Source organism: Bradysia coprophila, unplaced genomic scaffold (assembly GCF_014529535.1).
Source record: "Bradysia coprophila strain Holo2 unplaced genomic scaffold, BU_Bcop_v1 contig_588, whole genome shotgun sequence".
Classification (NCBI taxonomy): domain Eukaryota; kingdom Metazoa; phylum Arthropoda; class Insecta; order Diptera; family Sciaridae; genus Bradysia; species Bradysia coprophila.
The window spans coordinates 951602-969274 of record NW_023503827.1 but is presented as its reverse complement, the minus strand read 5'-3'; positions in this window follow the sequence as shown (position 1 = coordinate 969274).

Sequence of the window (17673 nt, the reverse complement as noted above, 5' to 3'; positions counted from 1 at the left end):
ATAATTGATTCTCTTAAAGTCATCTTAACAAATGTCTGTGCCATATGACTATTATATTTCCACTGTTGAGACGTCAAAATCTAATTGCAACCATACCAAAATATCAATATAATTATTAAAAAAATATTCGCCTCAATTTCGAGCTCATAGTTTACCTTATTATTGCATCCCTGACAAACGGGTTCGGATTGGACATCCACGTTTCCGGCTGTGGCATAAAATGCATATAATATTGATAATTTCCGTCTAATAATTCCATGCATTCAATAGAGTCATCATCATCATCGTCCATGAATTCTTCCATTTTTAATTAAACAAAGTAAAAAACGCGACGCAATCTAATTTACCTTTGCACCAAAAAAAAAGAATGAAAGAAAGAACACACACACGAGAAACACTCGGCGCAGAAAAGAAAACGAATGTTAGGAAAAAGAGAAACTCGTTAAGAACAACTTTGTTCAAAAAGATTGAATCACACACTTAAATGGACACTTCAAAACAGATTGTTAAATTTGTTAAATGAAATTTTGTTTATTTTCAAGAATTTTTTTTGTAACAAATCGAGTCAAGTTCATATAAAAAGAAACTAAAAACAAATTCGTGGAAAAGAAGTATAAATAAAGCACGTCACCTCTGTCAATATAGTTTACCAAACTAAAAAAGAGTTTAGTATATTTCCCGATGCATCTATGCTGATGAAATTTAATACACAGCCTTCGGTGTGTATGTGTTCTTTCATAGAACATTTATTGAATGTACTTATTAGGGTACCGTGTATACAACCCTCGTGTTATTGTAATGTTTGGACCACGTGTGCGGTGTAAGGAGGGGTGATATATTGTAATATATTTTGTTTAAAATGGTGGATGTATAGAATGAATACAAATTATAAAGGCAGTGGTGGTTCAACAATTATTATTTACAGTCACTGCAGAGACTCTGATCGTTTGCGGCCGTTTAAATTTAAAACTGATGAAGTCTCTTTTCAATGTAAAATTTATCTCTTAGCCTTGATTTAAGGATAATTTTTCGTCGAAAAATGGTGGCTCTCTACACATTGTTTCAGAAACGATAAGTCTTAAAAGAACGTAATAAAATTAACAGTAAATTCGAAACGATTGCTATTTTCCACCATTAATTTAATGTTCATCATTAATGAACGGACCGTTCGGCAAAATTTATTGTCCGATACATTCATCAATTCGAGTGTTCTGTTCCAAATAATGTGCAAAGCAGATGTACAACTCACATGATACGTCACTGTAATGAAATCATATGCCCATTGTTATAATATCTCCTGTACACAAAAATACAAACGCAATGTTTTGAAGAGGGTGGTGTGTTGTATACTGATATTTAGGGGACGACGCGATCGAAATAGTTCTCGAGATAATGCGTATGTTAACCCGTAATCTGTGCGCTGCAAGTTGCAACCAACTCTCGTTATATTGAATTAAAATGTGATATAACCAGACCCCGGAATACTGATGTGACAAATCGATAAAATGGATTTATCGATTCAAGTTCCATGGAATTAAGTGACTGCCTTCGGTGATATGACTTTTCAATTTCCATTTCCATAATGTGCACTCAATGACACAATTATTTATTATTCAATTTTATTCAGATCATGCACGCATGTCAATTGATTTTGTAGACATTAATTGAACGAAGAGCGGAGAAAGAAATTTCGTTCCTTATGATCCTCCCATAAAGACGGAGTATTCTCGTTTCGTATGCACAATACAATATCAGAAATAATTTCAGTTTGTGAAACGTGATGACTTCATAGTTGATTGATTTAATGAACGATAATTGGTTTCAAAGTGGACGTTTGAATGAGAGTTTGAAAAAGTTTACTTTGAAATGTTTTCCATTATCAATCATCCGTCGTAAGTAGTTCTACAAAGCGAAATTTATTTATGTTTTTAACACACCAAATTGTTCCATTCGCAAATGTGGCTGACATTTCTGCAAGCTAAATCGCACTGCGATGCTGAATATGATCCAAGCGAATGTGGATGGAGGCGAAAGAAAAAAAAAATAATATAAATATTGTTCGACGAACCAGAAAGCACAGACCTACAAGCACAATATCACATTGCATTCTTTTGGAAAAGATATAATCACGAAATACCAATTTTCATTTTCATGGCAATTTTTTTCCCACTATAACGCTGCTTTTGTAATTTACAATTCGTACAACCCATTATATGTTACATGGGCTATGTGCACCTATATTGGAGTTCTTTTATTAAGCTACATTAATAAGCACCTTTTAATATTTTAATGCACATCTCATGATATATATCTCATTTATAATAACATATTGTAGGTATCCCGACTCTGATTCATTTAAAATAAATGTAATTTTGCAAAATTGTGGATGGGAAATGGTGTGCGTAAACATTCGCTTTGATAATAAGACAGAGGTGAAGTATCAGATATCAAAATATTAGGAACACTGTTTCATATATCGCCGACTGAAATGCAAATGAACCGCAAAATGTTTTTGTTGTTAAGTAGCATGTTTTGTCATTGTTTCAATCTAGCTGAGAAATCGTAAGAGAAAGACCCTGTTTGTATATCAGTTTCTCATCGTTTACCCATGGATTGAAATCTATGCATTATTAGCAGGTCGTGCGAACCTAAATTCTTACCTCAGGTTGATCTGATCGGAACTCGACCTGAAATCTGATTTTAAAATTTTCACCTGACCTAAGTTAACCTGAAATCTGAAAAAGAGTAACCTTACCTGACACGACCTGGCAAGTTTTCGGGTTACCTGTTTCTTTAAATATGACATTTCAATTACAATTCTTCAGTACAATTCAGTTTAAATCACATCAGTTTTGATGAATTCAGATCAGGTCAGGTAAGTTGTCGAACCTTTGAAATCCAGGACAGATCAAAATTTGCAACTCGACTGACACGACCGACCTCTGTTGCTAATTTCTATCTTTTTTTCATCAATGCATGTCTTCATTCAGACAAAAACTTAGATTTTTTGTAACGTGCGACAGCTGAGCCAGAGATTTACATTATGACTACTTTCGTTAGTCATCCTAGCATTCAACAAAAAAAATCGCATCATATCTAGTGTGGTGTAATAATTTGGCATAGGCTTCAAACAAACTGTGTGCATTTGGGGGACTGATACGCACACAAGCTCCTGGACACAACAGATTAAAATTGCCAACCCTTCATAATGAACATGTGAAAACTAATTAATTAATTCGTTAACCATGTTCAGTCCAAAGCCGAATCAAAACTGATAAAAAAAATCGTTTTACATTCTCAATCAAAAATTTTATATTTCATGAGCAGAAGGCAATTACCAAGAACGTGCTGGATGTTTCATTTTCCATAGAAAATTCCACGCAACGTGCTTTATTGCAATTTATAAAAATCATATTAATTAAAGGGATGAATCTCTTTTAATAAGCAAGTGTATGAAATGCATTCAAAACTCTGTAAGGTAAGTATATTTATAATCGAATATCGTGAATGAGCTTTACGTTCAATTAAGTGAACATTTTTTTTCCAGAAAATTTATTACCTTTGATTATAACACTGAATCCGATTTTAAGATTAAATAACGAGAACTCAATTAATTGGATTTACGTTTTTTTTCTCATCTTTATTCACTCCCATCCATTCAAAATACCTCATGTAAAATATCAATACTCATGTGTGGATGATAGAAAACCTAAAGAAAAATGAAGAATTCGAAAATGCTAGTTTATTATTCTGCAGAATAAATCAATGAATCTCCTTAGTATTATTGAATGTGTTTTTCAATGTATTTTTTCCTGTTCTTTCCTTCAATTTCAAGTTCAAATAAGCTTTTGAACTCTACTCTTTTTCGAATCTATCTCTGATATTCAAAACGAATTACACACAAATTATAGTAATTGGCCAATAAATTTGTAAGTAAAAACAGCAATCAGTAAGTTACGGTTATTACAATTTGAAAATCATAAATAAAATTCTTTGGTTGTATAAATGCAGGCCTCCTATTTTATGCCTTTGCTTCATTTTACTATGCTTTACCATTCGTTCTTTTGTCTGTTTTATTTTTTATTTTGCCTTTTATCCATCATTTTCAACCATATAATTTTGGGTTATACCACAAAACATGAAACATTTCAGCTTTTTTTATACAACAAAGACAATCAATTCATAGAACATTTTGCATATAATATAAGTCAGAGAAGCTGCATTATTACTCGGTATTTTCTTTAATGCTATTGTTGTGGGATATTAATGTTACAGACATTAGAACGATAATGATTCATGGGTTTATTGTGTGTTTAATGTATCGAAAGATGGTATTCCTTCAATATTTCTGCTTTTACCCGCTTTCTTTTCCTTCTTCTACAATACAATACCAGCAAGTGAATGAACGTACGCCTTTGTTTACGCCTTCATTGTCGCCAATGTCCATAGCAACCTTAACTTCCGGATTCTTCCAGAGTACACGAGTACAATATTGAATCTGAGTAGAAAATATGGGTTCATAAGCCTTACGCTTCCACATCATCTATGACGATTTTAGTTTTTCCCGTTTCATTTTGATCTGATGCCTTTCCCGCTTCTATTACACTTTTCGTGTAACACCCAATGCAAAATTAAAATTTCCACAACACCTAAAATATGTGATGAGCGGCAAAGTGGAGTAAATTCGGCTTAGACAACGATGACAACATATAATCTTTGGAGTCTCTTTGAGTTGGACTTAAATTGGATCCTGGCTACCAGAAATTCGGTGATCGCTACTAAAGCTGTCGACGTTCCACCAAAACAATCGATTGTCTTGGGGCTTCAATTAAAATCGTTCATTCAACAATTTCCAGTATAAACCCAACTGATGGACAGATAACAAGAAACTACTACATGTTAACGCTGATTGGAAATGATGTACAGACAGATCTCCAAATATTGTTTTGCATCATGTTATAATGCTAAAGCAGATGGAGCTTTATAAGTACTAACAAACATGTTGAGATACGTAGTATACCATTCACAATTACGCCATTACTACGGCATGCATTCATTTAATTCAACATGATACTTAGGCGTTTCGATTGAAAATTTGTTAGGTGTAGTATTATCACATCACGCTCATGGTCTCATCCTTGTCCTTCATAAAAATGTTTCACTGTCAAATAAACAAGAAAATTAAGGTGGGCTGCCCACCCACTTATGCCTAGAAAGATTACTGTACCAATCCAAAATTGATTCTAATCAAATTATCAATTATTGGACTTATTGGCTTTCCATTTAGAGAAAGATGCTAAAGATAAATATGACCGAAAATAAAAAGAAACCCTCCCACATCGTTTCGATTCATTTGTGTTGTTTGTAGACACACAAGAAAGACCGTATAACAACAGTGTAAACAAGCGATCACCCTAAGTATTTGTGACTCTTCTAATCATATAAAGTTATTTCATTTCGACACAACATTCTTATCCATTATTCACTTTGGATGTTGGATGAAGTGTTTGCGAGAACGTGACAAGTTAAACACAATACGGTAAATAAATATTAATAATTTGGAAAACAAACTAAAATGTCAACAGAACAATCATTCATTAACGGGCCGCATCTGGATTTTCCTTTTGGATGCAATACAACTTTGTGGAAGAAAATTTCATTACAACCCCCTCCGGTATGAACAAGAAATGCAAAGGTATTATGTTATACAGAACACATTCAATTTTAACTTATTGACAGAGTTTTGAGGGTGTGTGGAAACAACATTGTGTTAATGAGATAACTTGTTTGAAAAGTTGAAGAATTTATGACATCCAGCGAGAAATTTGTGTTGTTTTTTTCTTTAATTAAATTAATTTTATGATTATTACACGCAAATAAACTCAGATAGAATTTTTAGACCAAAACAGAATATATGTTCTCAAGGTTTTTATTATCATTTTACACGTAACAGACATTAATACATTGAATTCCTTCCAATAAAAATAAAAATAAAACTTTTTCTTCTTCTGCTATATGTGTGCTTAGCGTTATGCTTATCAAGTGTAATCAAGTTAACAATCTAATAATAATCACAAAATTGACTTTACATCGATTTTATCGTGCATTTTAAATCAACTTTTACTACACTCAAATTCTTCAAACTCTTGAACTGAAACTTAAACACATAATTGAAGCGATTTTTATACCGTATCGGTTCTGGTGTAGTCTGAGCGGATTTGTGAGTAACAAGGCAGCGAATTTGTACTTAAAATTTAAATTTTCTAACTTAACGTCGATTGAACACAAATTTGAGTAGTTAGTTGTTAGAATGAGAAGCTTTTAGTGTTTGTCAGCACAAATTCTTTTTAGAAACCATAAAATGAAATGTAGACGATACTTAATAAACAAATGAGGAAACAAACATCAAAGGTTTAGAACTACAGCTACGAAGTATAACATTGGCTCAGTAACTTTTTTCCCTTAATGTATTTGTTCAATCTGGGTGGCATTTCAGAGATGGTAAGGTCAACGAAATGAATCACTTTACTTTTTAACAATGTGGCTTTATAACAAACTTATGCTAAACCAACATACATAACACATTATAATTACCTCGTGGATTAATAAAGTGGTTTTGAATTAGGTATAATGGATCAAGCTGCAATTATATGCGTTAATACATTCACCAGTTTTGTTAATTAAAATTATGATGATAATAATATACAATTAAATTCATACTCGATGAACATCATCGTGAAGCATAAATATATTGGCGTGATGTTGATGACATGCCATTTTTTATACGTAAATGTGATACGGACAAACGTCAATCTCCTTCAATTATACCGATTTAGAAAATTTATCTTCTTCGTGGAAATATATTTCCTGTGCGGAATGGTTGAAGATGGATGGTGGACCACAAACGAAGAATTAGAAAAGATGAATTAACTCGGTGAGTCTAGAAAAACATTAATTGAGTTCCAAGTTATTGCAATTATTTTTTATTTATTTTTTTCAAATTGGGTTAATCACATTCTTCTTAGAGAATGGTCGTAATCGCAGAAGCTAGAACGTTTAAACTTTATATGGTTATGCCAAGGCCTATTTTTAGGAATTTTATTCTTAAAAGTACTTAAAATTCGTAAAAATGGCAGACATGTGACCAGTGTTAGCATCGAGTCTATTACTTCAATCGATCAAAATATTTTCAATCTGTTGATTTCAAATCTTGTACTTCAATTTTTTAAACATGCATTTTACTATAATGTAAAGGACCATATTTACCCAGAGTTTGTCATTATTTTTGTCGTCGTTAACGATAACAGATGAATAGCCGTATGTTACAGGTTAGTGAGTGAGTGTATGTCGACCGAACAACACGCAATCTGTCGCCGATAATGGACTTTCAAGCTTGTTTCTCCGATTTATTTACGGCTAATTTAGCGTGGTTAAATAAATCGTACAACTTTAAACATTACTGGCAGCTGAGATGGGATTTGTTTTTCGATTTTTGTAAAAATCACTCCCTCAGTAAATGTAAATGTGCATAAAGTCGGACGAGTCGTTTTGGGTGTAAATTCGTTTCAGTGTACAGTAATGCTCGCTCTTGTTTGGTCCCTATTGAGATTCAAATTTTGCTCGGCTCTCGGAAGAACGGTTTTTTGTTTTTGTCACAATGTTCATTTTTGCATTTCTCATTGTTAAAAAAAGTATTCGTCGAATGCACCTCGCCGCTATCAGTATACAGTGTGGTTAAATGAGATTTCTATTGCGTTAATCAGTTCGGTTTTAACCTAGTGGAAAATAGTAAAGTCAAGTAATCACCGCGAAAGTGTACATGAAGATAGGGAATGCAATCCCGGACCGTTTTTGGAATCCCGGGATTCGGGATTGAGAAACTCAGTACCGGTACCAGTACCGGGATTTCCGGTACTGAAAAGATATGGATTAGATATCAGTAAAAGAAATTATTTTCATTTTATTCTCATTTTTTTAAGTTTGTTAATGGTACAGTGCTTACACACAGTGACATACGTATCGAAATTCTTTTGTTCTGAATATCAAATTTGACACTAGGGCAAAATCAATTCGATATTTACGTCGCTGTGTGAAGGCCGGGTAAAAACTTTAATTTATTATTGTAACAGGGTAGATGTCACATTGAAAATTTCAATTTTCTCTTTGGAAAAATGATCTTAGAACGCGCAATGCACTCAACGTGTCATCGTTCAATCTTGAACGTATAGGTTTTGGGACTTGCTGTCGTCGCAATCGCAAATTTTTGATCTTTGTCATTTAAAAATTAATTGATTTGTTAGGAAATTAAAATTTTTAAGCACGCTGCCTATGAAAATATAAATCGTGAGAAGTGACAGAAGACCGACCTGCCGACAGCGTCAATAATTGACAGTTTTGTGAAATATCGCCTAAATCCACAATATATTTTCCTACGCAAGTAACAACAAGCCGAAATAGCACATTTCGTCACGAGTGATGAAAAGTTGAATTTTTCACGACTAGTCGTAAGCTTACGACGTGTACCGAAACATTCAGCTTTCATCACGAGTCACGAACGACGATTTTTGTGCCTGAGGATCATAATGAGATGAAACTCAAAAACAGTAAGAATCATATCAAATCATATCAGAGGCCGGAAAAACTACTTTTCCGGCTGCAAATGTAATGCGGAGGCCGGAAAAGTTACTTTCCCGGCCGCAAATATCAGTCCAGAAAAATAGCACTTTTTGACTCTAAAGTGCGTGTCGAAAACCATCGAATTATGATCCTCAGGCGCGAAAATGCATGTTCAGATTCAACGTTCGTTGGTTTGATGAGCAGCAGACACTCATGTGCTTTTTATAGATCTTTTCAGTTGACCACCGTCAGTACGAAATTTGTGTGCAAACTAAACACGGCCAACTTCGCAAAGAGGGACAGTCTTTAAAATATTTTTTCAGAAAACATAGAAAATGCTAATGGAAAATTGAATTGAACACTTTTAGTAACCGTGAAATGTTTTCATTTGAAGTAAAGGAAAATAAAAGCGTTGAATTGCTCCAAAAAATGTCTAAAATTTGCAGGAATTTAAATAATATTCCGCTTTTGCGAGGTTAACTATGATTAGTTTGAGCACAAAATCCTCAAAGTAATCCACTGCACTGTGCTGTGCTGTCCTCAGTTTCTCAAACCGAGGAGAACTATAAAAGGAGGCTGCGGTTTAGTTGCCCTCATTCTCAAACAAACTCAACTACTATAATAAAGATTGTATGTAAACCCTTATTGACAAATTTTAGCTAGCCATCGTAGTTTTAAAAATGTGTTTGCAAATAATACGACATGAGAGAAAAAAGTCAAGTAATCCTATATTTTAATGTTTATCTTATATTGCTATAGGAGTTTGAATCATACAAGTTGATCGATATCAAAATTTTGTTAAAAAGAACTGAATTTTAAATTTCGGTACTAATCTCGGGATTTTTTGATCAATACCGGGATTCGGGATTGAGATTTTCCGGTACTGGTACCGGGATTGGTACCGGGATTGCATTCCCTACATGAAGAAAGTTTCTCGCATTTTTCAGTGCATACAAGATTAATGAATCAAGCGACGCCGCCAACAACCGAAAGTGACACATCGTCAGTAAATGGAGACATTATTGATATTGACATAGGTGCAAATGCAGCCGCGATGTCTGATGGTGAGATCCAATTGGAAATAAAAGCTTTGCATCCTGGAAAAGCGTTGTCTCATCATACTAATACAAAGATCTCAGTTTCAAAGACTATGGATGACACGACACTGGCCACACCGAAGATTCCTTCGGCGGAGGTGATTCCAGAATCGTCGTTGTCCAACCGTTCAATAGTCGCAGAACAGAGATCGTTGGGCGAGCTCGAAATAACAAACGAAGAAGCCCAGACGTAATCGTAGCGGTCAAGGCTCCGCAAATGTCAAGACCTCGGACAATACCTTAGCGACCTTTTTGTCGAAAGTTACAATGTCGAGCGCTAGAAGTGACTCTAAACCAGTGGAGGACCGTACAACAAGGAATCTTGAAGCAAGTACGCCGAAAAATAGCAAACGAATTCACAGTGCTGGGACGACACCAGAAGATTTCAAGAGACAACCGGGAAAGTTGGCCAAATTGGAGTCTTCCAGTCCAAACCTAGTGGAGCGGAAAACGCTAAACCTAAAAGTTTGCATGTCAAAAAGACCACCCACCGGGAAAGAACTGCAAACAATTAAACAGTTCCTGCAGTATCAAATTGAAGAAGCGCTTACGCACCGGGAAAAATTCATTCCGCTCTTCACTGAGCCATGCAAAATTGAAAGAGACGGGGTATACGTATATTGTTCCGACCTAGCCTGCACCAATTGGTTAAAATGTATGGTTATACCTGGTATTCTGGATGTTTCGGGCGTTTTGGTGGTTCTGCCACAAGACACACCACTGAAGCTTGACCCAGACTTCGTCATGGTTCGGATAGTAGTGTGCATTCCCACAAGAAAGCCCGGTGATAAGATCCTAAACAATCTAGCTCAACTAAACAAGGACTTGAACACGGATAGATGGTGCATAAAGAGAATTGTCCCGAAGGGATCAAGCAAATCCATGGTCTTTATGCGGATTGACAAACGATCATACGACACTGTCGCCGCGCGTAACAGAAAGGTAAACTGGATCTTAGGGCCCATTCATTTTGAAATTGAGGGTCACAGATCACGGACGAAGAAGTCGAAACAAAATCCGACGTCAGGATTCGATAAGTGTGTGGACACAAGCAATACTATGCAGAATAACCACCGCGTTGAACCACCTTCTAACAGAAGTGTGGACAAAACACCCTCTAGAGATGGAGGCTCTAAACTGAAAGAGATAAACAAAGCCGCTCCCGTAGGCGAACGCCAGCAAACAGAGAAGGGGAAAGATGGATCAGCAACACAGACGACAAAGAAGCACTGAATGCTCAAAATTTTCGCTCAGAACGATTGACGAGGAAGAGAATCTTCATTTTCAGCCGATTTTGTGCTTATTTGTGCTTCGAAAAATAAAATTGGAATTTAGGGAGGTACAAAGGATCGACGATCCAGGTGCCGATCAACACTGTTGATAGCCTGATAATTCCTTCTAATCTATCTATCTACAGGATAGAGATGCAATTCGCCAATCAGAGTTCAAATTATTATTTTCAAAAAATTGGAAAGGTAAACTTTCAGAATTTAGGTTTGTTTCGTCAGTCTGTCCTCTAGAAGAAAAATTCTATCTTCTCGATGTATCACTTTAGTTTTACCAACTACTGTCTAGTACAACTGATAAGAATAAAATTTTCATGAAGTCGTTCGAAAAACGTTATTTGGGGAATGTCAAAGCTCGACGATGCTTGAAAATTTGATAAGTTGAGATACATTGTGAAAAATCAACTCCATTTCTTTCTGTGACAGTGGACATGTGAGTGTCAATGTACAGAGCGTGATGTCAGTTAGAAAAGCGCTCTAAAAATTTCAGTTTTTTCTATATCGACGTTTATTGGTCGCGACAGAATTTACCTCATTAACCTTCATAAATGTAGACAATTTCCACTCTTGATTCTTTAAATCTCCTTGATTTTCAAAAATTCTCCTGAAACCTCCTTAATATCCTCAAACTCCTTATTTTTAGTTTCACTAATCGAAGTAACATTTTAATTCTGACTGTGATTCCATATGCAAAACCGTTCGTCGCTTACTTCACCAAAAAAAAGTTCATGAAACCTAAATACTTCAACAAATGAGATCGAGAGTGCTAAAGGGTACTTGCAAAACCTTCTTGTCTCCTTAACTTTCGTCTGGTGTGGATCGTGTTTGAGAAAAGTTTGGCCATCTGGTTAAGTTAGCCAATGCCTATTCATCTCTAAGTCATGGAATGATGATCCTGAGCGAGGATTTAGCGTAAAAAAATTTGTGTTAAACAATCGGGAGCAGCTCTTAGAAGAAACGATTGCGGCTATTCCGATAGTTAAGGATACTTTGCCTACCGACTATAAGGTGGAAGATTTGCCAATTCACGCCGTAAGTGTGCCTAAAATTTGAATTTCAAGTGAACGATTCGATGAAAAAGTGAACCGAAAAGTAAATTTCAACGCTTCATTGTATGAAAATAACGCAGCGTTAGAAATTAGTACGCACTTTCCATTGTGAATTTTGACCGCACTTACGGCGTCAATTACTCGAAAATTGTTAGACCTCTGCTCGTCGGCCAGTAAAAGATGTTTTTTATATTTAGATGTAGAAAAAAAGCAAAAGGCGTTATTAGCAAAATCGAAACAAAACGAGTAAGGCAAAAACGAAAAGCATAAGAAAGATATCTCAAATTTGTATCTCAAACTGAAAAAGCAGATGAGACTTTAAAGAGAATTAATTGATGATGGTAATAACACTATGTTAGCGGACTTAAATTAGATAAATTATCAGCGGCCAAGGCACAGATGATTTTAAATGCAATCATTACAAGTAGCAAGGAGATAAAATCAAAAATAGAAGATTTAAAAAAAGTCAAATAAAATTAAATGAATAAACTACAAATTTAGCTGTTTTCACATCCTTCCTGATATATTTGTCTTACCTCATCTAGAGTAAAAAATTTCTGGAAAAATCTTTGATAAAATATTTGTAAAAAATTCGGAAAATATTTTCCAAATAATATTCTCTAAGAAACACCAAAAAAATCTACTTCATGACTTCATAAATTCTTAATATGATTTTGGAAAGTCAACAAAATTTCGAATTCATAAATTTAATCCAAAATCTTATATTTTACACTCCTGAAATGCTCCTTAAATTATCGAAATATCCTCCTTTATTCCTTAAAAAGGAGGCCGAATTTTGAGTGGGCTCCCTGCAATTTGAAGTTAATCACATAAAAAGTAAATTATTGATAAGAAAATATTGTCGCGCCCACTTCGGAGTCCGTTCAGTTAAGATCCATCGCATAATAGCCTAACTAAAATGTTTCGCTAAAAACGTTGTTCCACGAAATTCTCAGAATGGAACGACGAGTGATTTGAACCATAGCACGTTTGGATCGCCGTCAGCTTGAATCCTAGAAGTTCGACGTTTTTGAGAATTGACTCTTATATAAAAATAGGTCATATGTCACAAATCAACAATTTTAATTTAGAGATAAGGGTTCAAGGGGTAAATTTCACTTTCGAAATCTGTCTGAGGTACATTAGCTGTATTTGTCTTACATGTACATCACGCTCTCGTAACAAGCTATATGTACAAATTATTGACGGTGTGGATAGTACAATTTTGTATTGTTAAGAAATTGTGTGTATGATGAAATCAAATGTGGTAGGACGTAAATTTCAGAAAATCGTTCGTTTTTATTTCCAATAAATTTAAAAGTCTTTCTGATCAACGTGACATTCAAAACTATGCCGTGATTAAAACCAACCGTAGGTTACGATGGCAGATCTTGTCTTACGTTGGCAATTTGTTAAATTTATCTGAATAACAAATACTTTTACCTTATTCAACATTTTCACTACTATTTTTTTTACTGAACGTAAATGAAATGTTACCGCAACAAATTAAGGTTTTCGAAATAATTTTAGAAATTCACGTTTAATTAATGTACAAACAAAAAAGAGCTTCTAACAGTTGCAAAAGTTGAAAACTGTAGATAGAAAATTTCCGTTTCTACGACATACAAAGCGTAAAGAAGAAATTAAGTTGCTCGAAGTCACCCACACGTGAGTTTATTTAAGAAATTAACAAAACTTAAAATGAAATTAGATCATTGGAAGATATTACCAGTTGCAATTGAGGCTAACTTGAAAGTTTATTCAATAAATTTCCATCTATCTGAAGGATAAAAGAACAATGTTAGCATATATGGTTGAATGAAAGCGATTCATGACACTGTGTCTGTGTATTCAAAACGTATTACAATTTCGGATTACAGAAGGAAAAAATATAGCAGCGAAAATGTGAATTATCAATCGATATATATCGTTATTGCAGACACGACCGGTTATATTATTTATAAATCTAAAATAATTGTGCTTCCTTCTTGCAGAAAAGTAATTATAACCCACGTATATAATGCTACTTAAATGCAATAGCGTGTTTTAGATAAAATAATTTATTTTCTGCGATGTTATCACACATAATAATAATGGGAAATCTTGGTGACTTAAATCGCTGAATTTAAAGGAAAAATTCCTACTGTTTAACATAAAGACACTTCACGTTGACAATTAATTTAAATTTATCGGAGACGGTATTTTACCGTGAGTTTCGCTGGCCAATTGTATAATTTTCGTTGAAATCGAACGAACAGTACATGATTGTCTTGAAAATAAAATGATTATCACACAAAACCAATGTAACATTGGACTGTATAGTGTATATATATACGAGCAATACCTAGCTTCAAGTTTTTTTTAATTGAAAGTTTCAATAAAAAAGAATGTAACACACGAGGTTAGACTGCTAAACAATTTTTTTTCGTCTTGAATTAAAATTGAAAATATAATGCGTGTCTAACTACATGCCTATGCCTATGCGCTACCAAAATCGATAATAATTATGTAATTATAATAAGTTTTTTCTCTCTCTGGCTCCGTTTGTTGTTTATGTTTATTATCCAACTATGTAAGTAAGCATTTATACTTCTAAAACATCGTTTTAATTTTCCATAATAGCAACATACTCAACAAAAAAGAAGCCCATTGTGAGAAACTGATTAATAATTTTTTCAATTTGAAAAATCAACTTCAGAAATTTATTGTAAATTTGATGAGACTTATTTCTGTACCTACTACACAATGCCGACAAAATTTCTATAAAATAAAGTCGGAGATCTATGTGAAAATATAGACCTAGTTTTCTACATATATCATTAATTTTATCTCAACGATCCCATGGAAAGCTACGCACTTTCAATCATCAATGTCTTTAACATAAAAACAATTTGACTCATTTGTTAACTCAAAGCTACATTTCATCTCGTTAGGTTTGCCCCAGTCCGCAACAAATTCTCAATCGTTGATTTTTCGAGATATCAAACAGAGAAAATCTCAGTGTTAAATTGATTTGTTAATTGTGGGTTTACTTGATTAAAAACGCGGATGACAAATTGGTTGTGTTATTGAAAATTATTTATAAAAACTCTGATTGGATCAAATTTGGTGTGGGATTGAAGGTTAGATTAAGTGGATGTGTTGAATTGATTATTTCAAAACATTGATTACAGCCAAATAACTCGCAAATTGCTAGTATTAAAATCGGAAAAAAAATGTACGAGAAGAACGAAACGTTACTGAATTGGGGCGCATTCCAGGTTGTATGTAATGAAAGAAGATTGATCTGTTTCACCTTTTACAAACGAAGCACAAACATTGTTCAACTTGTTGTGTTGTTTATGCTATCCAAGCCGTTTAACTGTTATTTTATTTATAAAATGAATTGCTTCAAGTCATTGCACTCGATTGTGTTAGGTTCGAGGAGAACTAACCCATTTTGTAGCTCAGCATCGCACATGCACATAATAACTCATAAAAACCTTACCCAATGAACAACGAAAACATCATAGCGTAATTTTCATCGAGCTCTCACTTTATGTACAAAAAAACTCAAATATAAATCCTCAACTTTAATACAAACACTGAATACGTAAATAGATTCTGTAGCGCATACAACAAGAGCTGGGTATGCATTACATATTTATGGTAATTAGACTTCTTGAGCAGGAGTTTTGAAGATAATTAAATTTGGTGTGAATTCATCATTATTATGGTAGCTATGGTGGTGTACTATACCTTTGGAAACACTGATGTGTATACAAATTAAATATTTTTGTTAGACGACTCTAAACAAACAGAAATGTTTTATATTAACAAACGTAGGCGTTTCTATGTACACATTTGGAACATATTTAAAGTTTTCAGAGAAGTCTAGGACCTATAGGACTTTAAATTTGAAAAATTGCATTCGATCGTTCAATAAATCCTTTTTTTGAAATAAATAAATTTTTAAGTCACTGTACGAACGTACATCGCTAACTACGTACTTACGTAAAGGAATTAAAATTCGTGAGTGAATAGAAACTGTATGTTTGCTAATTAAACAGCTTTAAACTGTTGGAATGCAACAAAAGGTAAAAACATCACGAACATTTGAATCAACCGATTATGTTTCAAAAGCGTATTCGGTTCAACGATTTTCGGTTAATGTTTACATTTTGATTATAGAAATTCAACATATTCACTATCTCCAATCACAAATTGAACCAATTAAAGCGAATGCTCATTGCCTATGGTGTCATAGAAATTGTTTAGATAAGCGAACAACATTGAAAAACACTATAAATATGTCTAATCGAAAATCTGTGTACTACAAGTTAATTAGTCCAATTTTCTACAAATAAATGATAAAGAAATTCCAACCGAAATCCGTGGAATTCGAAAACCAATCCAATGCAATTAATTACTTCTTGGCTTACTGTTTTTTGTTTGTTTGAAAAGTTTATAATGGCTGGATGGAATTATCCATTGCGAAAGAGCAGATGATCATTTTCATCAAAATTAGCAGTGATTCGGTTTTTTTCCTCTTACTGTTGTTTAATTACTTTGATGGCTGGTTATTACGATCAAATTAAAAGTAAATTTGAACTTTCAAATTTTACGGACTGTTTTGAAAACATTATTATGACGGAACGCTTTTTTATGAGCGATTTCTCATTGAAAAACAATTGCAAAGATTATGTACGATTATATACGATTATGTACGCATAGGGAATTTCATTCCGATGTTAAACGATGTAATAAGGTAGAGCGGTCTCTTCATCTTATAATTTTCATGTGCCTGAGTACCTCCCCCTTTGCAAAAGATAAGTGTTTAACGTATGGCAAATTGGCAAGCACTAGTATAATGAGCGAGTTTAGCGAGTCTGCTACTTGCTTTGATTTAAATATTTTCAACCGAATGAAACCAAATCTGTTACTTCATTTTGGGTATCATACGGTCGGTTCTTTTTTCGTAGTTGTCGATATCTAATGACATAGTCTGCCTGCATCATGTTATATCTTTTACTTTATCTTTTTAATATCTTCACTTAAAATTGTCGTGTAGTGCTGGTAATAAAATACCGTCGGTATTTGATGTAAATATTTCACCACGGACGTGTTACACTAAAAGGTGCGTTTAAATCTCACATTGAATTTCAGAACTGAGTACCGACAAATTATTAAAAGCGATTTGCAAATGTGATCATTGAAAATTTGCTTTGGTTGAGCTATTCCCATTTGTACAAGTCATATTCCAAAGCAAATGGTAGTTAAGATCAATGTTCGATTAACTTAACATAATTTTTTTTTTCTCTTGTATCAAAACTGGCATACTTAAAGAGTCAATACAATGTTTTTATGATTGAAAGGAGTGAATAAAAAATAAAATAAAATAAAATTGAAATCAAAATAATTTTGAATCAACCATTTCAATACCTGTTTATCCAACTATGAAAAATATCCAATCGAATAAGCGTTAATTAAATATTGTAATCCGAATTGTAATGGCCACATTAAGTAAACATCTAATCCAGTTGAGAAATGAAATTTATTCACTGATTGAATTCCGTTAATTAAAACTGAAAATAAACTTTACTTTATATTCCCATGATGGGCACAGGTAGAATTCTAATTCTCACA